Source organism: Aythya ferina, assembly GCF_964211825.1.
Source record: "Aythya ferina genome assembly, chromosome: 11".
NCBI lineage: Eukaryota > Metazoa > Chordata > Aves > Anseriformes > Anatidae > Aythya > Aythya ferina.
Window position 1 is genome coordinate 6004213 of NC_140307.1, and position 11976 is coordinate 6016188.

Below are 11976 nucleotides of genomic sequence, written 5' to 3' on the forward strand. Positions count from 1 at the left end.
CCTGCTCACCTGGCATGCCCACAGCTGAGGCAAGAGCACCTATGGATTTCCCCATGAGTATGGCACAGCATGGAAAGGCAAATGCTACCTTGCCACCTCTGAAACATCAGTTTGTTTGTGAGGGCAGTTTGTGGATCTCACCCTCCACCACAACCCCTTCTGAAAGACTGCATGCAAGTCAAGCGTCACCACTCTTGTCTGTGGTGCTTAACCTCCATTGACTGGGGTATCGCTAAGTGACTTGAAAAGCAATAAGGGAAAAAAAAAAGAAAAATATATATATATATAAAAAGAAAGCTTTGTAATGGAATTTACTTCCCCTATCTTCTGCTCAACTGGAATTGCACATTATCTGAGAGCATAGCTGACATACTGACATATCATCGAGTGAAAACCGGTGATGCAATCAAGTTATACTATTGTGAAATAGACATAATCATACACACGTGGTAAGGGTTTGGTGTAGTGCAAAGAATTATCCCACTAACCACTGAAGGAAAACATGGGGAAGACATTGTGAATACCATTATCCTTGCAACCAAATCTAGAGGGGAGGAATTCACATTCACCAGTCCCCCCAATCTAAAAGGTGAGGAGCAGGGAGCTACACAACAGTAGGACAGTTGCTCACCATGCAAGATATTTATAGGACTAGGACAAAAGTCAGTATTGATAAAGCTTCATTTTTGCCCTGTGACAGTCTTTGTATTTGAGTGGCCAAATCCTCATGTTCCAGCACTACTTCAATGAGAATATCTGTTACTACCATTGTCTTTATCTAAAGTATGCAGCTATTCCTAGAGTGTACATGGTTTTCCAAAGCTTTGCTAAATGCTGAGTAGGCCAGTTTTACTGACTGTGCAATTGAAAATAAAGGTGAAGTTGGCTGAGAATAAAGAAAAAAAAAAAAAAACACCTAAGCTGAAAACAGAAGAATTGTCATTAATATTTGTTATCCTTTCATCTAAATCAAAAAAGCATCAGATTCAGATAAACGAGTGAGTTTTGGAACAAGAACAATATAGTCTTTTTAAAATACTTTTGTCAATTCTATAATCCCACAAAATGCTTATCATAAAAATAATTCCATGAATGTTTTGTCATATACTATAGCCAAGACAGCAGAACTGTAAATGTGCCCAAGGGCAATCTAATAGAAAACACTGCTGATGTTTTGAGTAGCCAAGAAAAAAACTAGTTTGCTGAAATAAAATGCAAGCATCCTTTAGATGAAACAGGAGGAAAACATACAAGAATTAAGCTCTTGTGTCCATCAAAATGAGAAAAGATCACCATGGATTAGTGATAAAAAAATAATAATAATAAAAAAAATCAACTGTTACAGGACCATCCAGATACAGACTCTTATAATGATTAGATGATAAATTCTTCTTGTACATCAAATAACTTATAACCACTACATCTATCTTGGAACACACAGCTATGGGGGCTGTTCACAGTATGTAATCTCATCAGGATCATCACTACTTATGTTTGTTTTGTTGTTGTTTTCTTCCCTGACAGTGCATATGCAACACTTAGAAAAAACAGTACATGTTCATTGTGCGCCTTGTTGGAAGAATAGAATGATGGAAGTGGAGTAAAAAATTATTAATCACATGATGACAAAAAAAATCATCCCACAGAAGTAATAGTTTTGCTTGTTTACTGAAGACATCTCACTGAAAAACATCGAGCACGAAGCCTTATCTGCTTTCTAGTTCCTGTAAATGCTAGTGGACCTGGTGACTCATTATTCCTCTTTGGCCCCTATAGACACTTTCCATCTTTGAACTCTTCATATTTCTCTTTCCTCTATTTGATATGGTCATAGTAATGAAATTTCCTAGAACACCCTGTTATTACAAATAGGCAAGAAACCTCTACCCTGAGAACTTATCCTGTCTCTTATACTTGTAACTATATGTCTATTTATTAGCATTCATTTTTAACAAAAGCTAGTGCTTATTTAAAAAAAAAAAAAAAAAAAAAAGTAGTTTTAACAACTCCTGTAACATAGTTTCACAGGACACATCTCACCATTTTTAAGGTATCGACATGGAGTTGAAGTGCAAGTGGAAGGGAATTGACATGAGAAATCATCCCAGATTTGTGAGCCACTGCAAGGACTGCAGTGGGATGTTATCTGATGCTGGTCATTACAGCACACTGAATGCCAAGGCTCTTTGCAGGGTACTGGAAATGTCAAGGCTTTGGCTGTTTCACTGCTAACCAAGAAAGGAAAGAGAGGGTGACGCTGGGAAATAGATTTCCATTGTTGGTGGGCTGGGTGGAAGGGAGGATGGGACTTGATACTTTGGAATTATCACCAAAGACTAGTGAAGCAGGTGAAATATCAAGATAAAACATAAGGGAAGCCAACCTGAGGATCTCTTATGAATGTATCCAATGGCCTTTGAAGCCATCAAGAGCTAAGATGTCAGTTATTATAAAATTAACTCAGTTTGGTTTGGACTTTGAGAAACACTAGTTAAATCCCACTGTAAAAAATCCCACATTACAGATGAAAGCACAGCTAAAAATATAGCCAACAATCATTTCAATTGGGGAAAAAAAAATGAAAGCGTGCATATCTAAACAAGATTTTTCATTACCTTTACAGGCAGCTATATAGAATACTTGCAAGGAGCCACTGTACACCTTCCCCTTCATGCACACAAATGATTTTCTTCTAGATGTTATTAAGGATGGCATTAACAATTCCTTTGGGAGAAGAAAAGAGAAAATATATAATTGAAACTTACAGTTGGCATTATCAAACCCAACTTGTCTTTTGTAAGAATGTCTCATTTTCTCATAAAGAAAAGCTCTCTTCTCAGAAAAAATTGCAACTTTTCTCCTTTGCCCTGCTTTTTTCCTTGTAATCTGACTGCTGGAAAAAAATGACTTACTCAGTCTTTATCAAAAGTTGGCCACAGTGGATATACATGAGGCTGTTAAGATAAGTTTTTGTTGCATTCCTAATCACAAGTTCAGAGTTACAACAAGTGAAACATTAATATCCTGGCCAGTTCACTATGTGGGCCGCTTCCAGCAGCGCATCTTCCAGGGTTATGAGGTAGGGAAATCGAGGCTTGAGTGTACAGAGGCACAAGGAAATCTAGTCAAAAGAAAAATAAAAATCCTTCATTTGCATTAGAACACCCTTTCCCTGACCTCACAAGTAGCATATATAGTAACACAAGTATTTGGAGTTCAAACAAAAAGCATTGGTCAGTTACTCCTGTCTCCTATCCCACCTACAGGTAGGCGTTCACTATCACAACCCCTGGGAACACCACCAAAAGCCTCAAAGATCTCCTCGGCCTTATTCTAAGCACCCAGCTATTCAGCGCTGACTTCACTGACTTGTTTACAGAGGCTTAACAATTACTTTGACATTTGTTAGCCTAGGGCAAAAACCCTCAGGTACACAACTAATAAAGGCCTTTATATATATATATTATTAAAAAGCAACATTTATGCAAGAGTAAATACTAGATTTTATTTCACAGTTGAACAACTGGGTCCAAGAAGTCCTGATGACCCCAACACAGAACTGCAGATCTCTAACATGCAGCTCACTTTCTGTGCAGCTGAGCACCTGGCTTACAGGCAGAATTTGGAGCAGGACCAAGGGTGTGCTAGCTCTCCATATCCACGAGCATTAAGCCATTCCCAGAATGCAAACCAAGCAGGCTGCAAGGTTTAAGTCACTCTGTGTAACTACAGAAGTGTATCCAAGACTTCAGGACATTTAAACATGTCAGTAGTTCAGGGTTCAGATATGAATAATGACAATTACTTATGATTTGACTACTTATTTTCAACTCTGGAAAATTACCATAAAACCACATTTCTTCCACTCATCCTTGTGATTCTCAGACAAAAAAACACTTTATGGCTAGATTATCTTCTCATTGTCTGAAATGTCACTGACCACTTTTCTGTCTGAGCAGCGGAAATGCCACATGGTGAAACCTGAGCTTAAACTTCAAAGAAACGAAACCATCACAACCTCAAGTTTCTCCTCTTTTACAGTCATGTGCCCATATTTGTGTGCAACTCAACTGTGTCAAGCCATTCAGTGCTGACTACGTTTTGATGAGCTGTCTCTGGTGAGAAAGAATGGAGACAGTTGTTTCAACTCAGAATTTATTAATAGCTTTTAAAAATTATTTAAGCATGCTGCATTTTGTGACAGATCTTATAATTTAGTATCTGTGGAGTCATTTTCCTGACAGTTCATTAGGCAGCAATGCAGAAGACTTTTTTGTGCAAACAATGAACTTCAAGAACATTTGAAAACTCATCTTTTGATTCATTTCAGAAGTGGTGCAGAGCTGTGCAGTGAATCCATGTGCTCCTGAGAGCTGTTAGAAAACATGCTCAGGAACAGAATAAGGAATTGCATCCACAAATCTCCAAGCAATTTAACATCAATTCATCCTCATACATCTTAGAAGTAGTCATAAGCATGACTAACAAGCTAAGTTTTTGTTCTGTGGTTGGTTTAAGGTTATATAGGAATATATATATATATGAAATCAGTGACAGGAATAGAATATAACATTTTGATTCTTCCAGTAACACCAAAGCATCTGGTAGGAAACGAAGAGTTAGGCAGTTTATTTTGGGTTAGCTATTCTGATGGCACTTCTCACACTAGGAAAGTTGGGCACCTGAATTTTCCACCTTCCAGTTTTGTGCTCTTATTGTAGTTGCAGTGAGTCATTTGAAATCAGTGAGATTGGTGACCTCATCGCTTCCCTGCCCTTTTTTATTATTCAATAGGTGCTTCAGACAGTGAGATCTTGCCCTGGAGAGATAAAGGATATCCCAGACCTTGCTGAGCTCTGAATGAAACAGGAGTCCCCATCCAGAAGTTTGCTTGCATCTTCCATATTTGATCTGCTTTTGCTTTGACCCCTACTAAGCTGAGTTTACCATATTTTCTTGTTCCTTTGGTCAGCTTCAAACACTAAAACAAAAGGTAACTGCAGTTTAAATCTTACTACCGACACACCACAAATTGTACTGTGACAGCTAGAGAACACCAAGGGCTCTGGTCAGTGACATATTGAGGCTGTTTTACCTCACAGCAATCTTTTGCCTAGATACACTCTAAATTACCAAATTGACTTCTGCTATAACCTTTAGCACTGAGAAATATCACCAGCACAGTGGTTGGAATGCATCTACTGAAGCCAGGCAATCTTTGCTCTTTAACTGTGATTTTCTTCATATTTATCCCTTTGGTCTTCATCTTCAGACACAAAAAGAACACAAACACAAAAGGCACAGGTAGGAGATTTGAACAATGTGAATAAGTTAAAGAGGGCTGGAAAAAATGAAGAACAACCATTCAATATTTTGTAATATTCCTCCTGAAGAGCCTCTCCTCCTCCCTTCATCTGCAGAGTTGTATAAATCAGTATTAAAAGCAGATTATTGGTGTACACAATCCCTCCATTTCAATTGATCCTCATGGGAAGAACATGCAAACAAACTAGAAGAGTAATAGTGTGTTATAGACAAGTCCTGGATCTAGAGAACAGGGAAACGAATTTAATCTGTATTCCATTGCAGACTCTACCAAGTGAAGTATTTTTCCTTTAGGCCTACTATCAGAGAAGTGCTCATTCAGTACAGGATTCTCCTGCCTTGCACTGCCTCTGTGGGAACAGGCATGTGCTCAGAAGTTGAGTTGGGATAGCTGAAGGAGGAAACTTACAGACAGTAAAAGTTTTAACATGCGAGTCTTCAACTGTGTTTAATGTTTTAGAGCTAGGAAGCAATATCTTCGTTTCTCAAAACTGACTTGGATACCTCCTATTACAGCATTTATCACTGTTTCATTACAGTACCACAAAATCTCATTAAGCTTAAATTCCAAATCTAAGACTAAAAGCACAACAGATTCCATCCCTATTAATTAAACAATCTTCTGGACATGTCTTAGCAGACTCACTAGAATTGTTGACTGGGGGATATTAGTCTTGTATGTGCCTCTAGATGAGGAGTGAGCTACACAGTAGTAATGGTCATGGATGAGAGCAAGTGTTTCCATGTAGACATAGTCACAAGTCTACTTAGAGTACTACTGAGTGAGACTCTCCAGCATTTTCACATGACCACACACAGAAGTACTTTTGAAAGGATCAGACCACAGACTCTTGAGTCTTTTCAATTTTATTTTAATATCTAAAAATACAGAAATTACTGAAGGTGAGCTGAGCACTGCTATAGCTAAGCTTTACAAGGTTTGATGATGACAAGCTAAAGGTGACCAGTTTGCAAAGTCAGACCAACTGTCATATTCACCTTTAGAGCCATTAGTACATAGATCCCTAAAGGTCTTTATGGTAGAATTAAAGGTTATCATGCTTCCTACACCAAGGACAGCTGTACTGTCCAAAGAGAAAGCCAGCTCCATCTGCTCACCACCAGCCCATGCCAAGCGTTATCACTCTCAGAGTTGGAGAGCAAGAGATCACTAAGAAGTATGATAAAACTCATCAAGCAAAAAATGTTTTCTATCATTTACTACAATAGGATCAGAAATATTAAAATAATAATAATAATAATGCCCACCCCATGAATTAGTTAGATACATGTCAAATGTGATCAAAGGCTGTTAACATCAGCTCAGCTTCTTGCCCTGCTCCCAGTCATTGTTCTTCAACACAGTCATGATAAATTACTATTCAACACACACTTTATTTTTCAGAGGGGTATAACCATCTTCAAAGCAGATCAGTCATCCAGGCAGTCTTCAGAACAGTGTAGCAGGAGGGCAGGAAATTGAGTCAGAATGAAAAAAGTAAGAATAACTTGCTATTTTTGCAACTACGGATTTGTTGGTATTGGATCATTCCACCGATCCACCAATTTCCCTTCCCTGCCTCCGGCAGAGACCAGTATTTGCCTAAACTGAGGAAAGTGGAAACCCCAGAGAAAGCATACGGTCAATTGCACAATACTGGAAGTTCAGGGAAACCGTCCTCAGCAGCTTCAGGAGTGGTTAAGTTTGCATCTACAAGCACAATACCCAGGAGCAATTATTCTAGCTGTGTTTTTCCTACTTCGTCACTCTACGCTCTTCAGAATATAAACAGTAATGCTGAATTACTGTAACCAGTAAATGAATGCCTGTTTCCAGCAAACCTAGTGGGCTCTCATTCTCTTTGAGTATTGTAAGCATATTTGACTATTTCCCAACCTAGGAAAACCTGCCAATGATGCAGAGCAGGGAGTTTTCTCTGGAAAGATGAAGATCTGAGCTTATGGCAGAGAGTGCTGGTAGAAGAGGCACAGGGCGGAGCATGAAGTGCTAGGGTACGGCCTCAGCTGCTATGATTTAAAACAGCCCCTGAGGCTTCTCTAATTTACTTTGGAGCCTTTCCTAGAACAAGGTTCAACATTTTGTACACAGGACATGAAACAAAAGCCTCTTGCACAGGCAAAAGTAAATGAAACAATCCCTGAACACAAGGATGCTAATCCCACCCCTAGAAAAGCCCAGGTGTTTTGGGAGTCTAAACCCTCATGTAAGCAAAGCCAGGTGAGAAACCTACCTCTGTGTACCCAGCTATGGTCCCCTTCCTCTGGGTTTGAGGGAATCCAACTTAAGTGTAGATAATCAGAAAAAATACAGATCAGCCTCCAATATAACAAAATAAAACAGTGAATTTGAGGTGCAGAAGTGAGAGGTAGCACTTAGCTTTGAGAACACTCATTAAAATTCATCTTCCAGATGTCTGAATTGTTTATGGAAGATCACCACAGCCACTCAACCCTTATAAACCACAAATGCCAGACTAGAGATTTATGGTACTGCAGCCTTAAAAAAAAAAAGCCTAATCCTTGTGTCAACAGTTTGAGGCTGATATAAAATAAGCATACATTAAAGCATTTCATGCTGACTCCCACCCACACCCCCAGTAAATCCAACAGGTTACTGTTACGACCTTTAATGTAAACTATTTACCTAGGGACTAGGTGGGTAAGAGGGGAGAAAGCACTAAAAGTTGAGAGATGTTTCCAGGTAACAGCCAGAGATGACAGCCAGGTGCTTTGTATGTCCTTCTTCTGCACTTCCAATAAGAGATACACAAGCATCAGCAAGTTCACAATGAAATGCTACTCTCCTTCACATAGGAATACAAGTCAAATGTTATAGTACAAAAATCAAAGGAGAATATGTCTGTTAATTTACCATCCTGGATGGATCAAGCATAGAAAAATACAGCAAAAGAAAACAGAAAAAGGAAAGCAGCCTGTTGTGTGGGTGTTTTAAAGGGCTTTCTAATACTTCGCACAATACATACATTTTTATGGCATTTCTGTAAATCACATGACAAGATGTTCCAAGGTTATGTATCATTTAAGCATTTGGTTCACTTTCTTTATGAATTTTAAGTTGATGGAAATCATTTAGTATCCAGGAATGAATAGACAGCCAAATCTGAAGAGACTTGGTTCTTCAAAAACAAGATTTCTCACTGTAGAAAAACACTCAACTCCTCTGAACATTTATAGGTACCTAAGCATTTCCCAAATTTGATAAGAGAAATTTGTAAGTAATGCCTTCACAAAAGCTGTGCTGCTGGTTGAGCAAGTGTAAGCTCTCAACCCACTCCACAACCATAATAGAGGCTAAACTACAGAAGTTTCAACACAATACTACAAGTGTACAGTGGTACTGTTTGCTTTACCAAGTGAATTAACTCTGCAATGCAGACCATCGTACTGCAAACTGAATAAAAATAACACCCTTAGAGACTAAATCCTGGAGACAACAGAAGGTAAATCCTTTGCCTGTCCTGTTCTGTGGAAACCAGGTCTCCAGTTATCTCACAGTTCTGGGGAAAAGCATTCACCCATGTTAACGTATAAAACTTCTTCAGTGTAGCCAGCATTTTCATGTTGCAAACTGATCTAGTGACTTATGAAGGAAGTTGTGACATGACCCCTCTTACAACAGGAGGATTAGACCAAAGCTTACTGTTAACCCCCAGTATACAATTTTTAAGCTGTTTGTTAGGTGATGGAGGGAGGACAGATGATATAAATAGGAGGGTGAATTGTCCAGTAGTAATAAGATCTTAAGTGCTGACAACAGGTAGGCAAATCACGCCACATGTCCTTGCTAGGATCACAGAACTGTGAAGGAATTTCTGAGAGCCAGCTGCTGTCACATCTCCATTTATGCTTTGCAAGAACAGGACAGTTCTGTGGGATCCAGAAAGGGAGAAACCAACCCAGACTATTTGCTGATAAAATAAATTAAGTATCTAGAGAAAACAAAAAAGTTCATTGCAGCTTACACTTTTTCATCAAGAGAGAAGCTACATTAGTGCATATCTGAATACATGTCCTAGAAAGGGTCAAATGGTGCCAGTCAAACATATGAATACCAATCAAGTACTATTCTCAATATCCTTGAACTTCAAACAGAGTAATTCATCAGGCACCAGCTGGTAAGTGCTTTTATTTGTTTTCCTATGCATATCCCTTTCCAAGAGATGATACACCCTATTCTGCTGAAGGCCAAGTGTGAAATTATAATTACAATAGTATCTAAATGAAGCAAACTGGGAATCCTTCCAAAGTCATCCTGAAAACACACAAGTAACCTGGAAAGTTAGGTAGGGACCTGTGAGGAAAATGGGTCTATGTATGGGGGAAAGGAAACAGTTTCCTGAACAAGTTGTTCTCTCCAGGCCAAATAAACACCTTTAAATTAAATTTTGGAAAGTAGGTGGATCATCATGTCACATCTTTGCTGTTACAGGTAACAATACCACAATTCCACAATTGATGAATCTGAAGATATCTGCAACTTGTACTATTTCAGAAGCCACAAACCATTTTTCTAATACTTTAGGATCAATCCACATCTATTTCATAAGAGACTACGAACTATGGAATATCGTGCTTCAGAAAAGTAACAGATAAGAGTATAAATATTCTCTCCTCTTCAAGATCCCTCTAATAAGGAGGTATTGGCTTTGTGGAAAAGGCAAATACTCCCTAGAAGCAGACCTGTGCACCACACAAGAATAAATAAGAGACTATATACCCTTTCCAACATTCACATCAAACCTAATAATCCCACAAAGTGAGCAACGTTCTCCCGTTACTACTGGCACAGTTTTCTATGCCTTGCCGGGCTCACTTTATGCCATTTCTCTGCATTCACTAACTATACAGAGAAGGAAATCCAGGACAAATACATTGAGAGGAAACAGACAACTATAAACCTCTAGTAAAAACCTCTGCATGTTCCCATCTCCCCTTTCCCAAAGTTACCAGCTATGAAGCTGTAAATTAATAGCAGATAAATCACCTCTTAGAACAACCCTATAGTTTTGCTGTTGTTGTTGCTTTGGTTTTTTGTTTTGTTTTGGTTTGGTTTGGTTGTTGTTTTTTGTTTTTTTTTTTTGGCCTTTCTTCTAATCAAGGTGATATCCCAGAAAAAAAGACACACTGAACAGCAGAGCCAACATCAGCAGGGGATTCAACATCAACACTTACCTGCTCTGCCTGGAACAGGGGATAGGACGCTCCTACCATCCAACGCCCTAGCCCAGGGCCATTGTCACAGGGACACAGGAACAGACAACTCTATTGCTAGGTGTCCTTGGACAGCACAAGGTGAGTTTCTGCAACACATAACGGTTCCTTCTCACTTTAATGCAGCTCAATTTAGTTAGTTTTAAAAGATGTGTTAATTTAAAAGATGCCTTCAAGTTACCCTCCCACCCCCTCTAATCCTGTGCTGAAGCAGCCAACATGCCTCTCACACCACCACTGCACACACCCTGTCTTTAGCAGTAATGTTGCTAAACAATTGCTTTCTAAGGAAGAGAAAATTTCCAGAGTATTTGCTTCTCTCAGCATTCATACAAAACAGTCTGGCCTTTGAGTTCAGGTGTGGAAACCCTGCCAGTGAGGCTGTCCTGCTTTGCCTGGTTTTGCATTACTTGGGAAAACCTCAATTGGCTGCATAAATTTGAGTAGCAATTTTGACTGATGCTAGCTGAGAATCAGATTTGTCTGAACCTAATTTATCTGTAGCTATGAAATAGAAACTAAGGTTTGACAGCCTTTTAAACACTGGTATCAGCAGAAGGTGACTGCCACTTCCCTCAGCCCTTCAGATGTCCCCTGCCTCTCCCCAAGCTCACCCAGCTCAACCAACCTGGGGATCACCCTGCCAGGGCCTCCAAAGAGGTCACCTACATGCTACTGCTGCTGGCTGTGACAGATAATCTGGGGAACAACAATATTTTCCAGCAGCTTAGCTATATGCAGAGGACCCCACTGATTATACCTTAAGTCCCACAGGGTCATTATGGTCTCTCTGAATTACACCTTCTCACTACAATTAGTGCTCTTGTCCCGGCTCCTAAAGACAAGGTAGCAGCAACTAGGTCAGCTGGGGAATCTTACACAGCAAGTTGCTTCCCACCTAAAGTGAGCGTCCTTTCTGAAGATCATACATAAATATTTTGTTTAGTCTGAAAAAGGTGCAAGTGTAAAATATTTCCCCACTTTGGTTCACAGTGCATGGGAAAAAAAAAAAAACGGAAGTGTGGACCACTACTTCATTTGCCTTTTTGAATATTTCACACTGCTGTAGTTTACATAGATTTCTTTTAAGTCTTAGTGTGAAGGAGTGGTAATGCTGAGAAAGTCTGATATAACTTAAGTATTTCTAATGCTTTCAAACTAACACATGGCCTATCCAAATAGTAACTTTTTCCTCTTTCCCTCAACACCCTCCCCACCTTGCTTTGTACTTTTCTAAAGTACAAATTTTGGTGGATGTTAAATTTAGTACTACTTTTTTTTGTTATTATTTTTTTTTTTTAACAAAGAAATAAAGTCTAGGACTACATTTACTTTAATTAGGAAAAAACAATCAAAATGTTAAATTTCCTGAAGGAAACACTCATTCCTTTTGAAGTC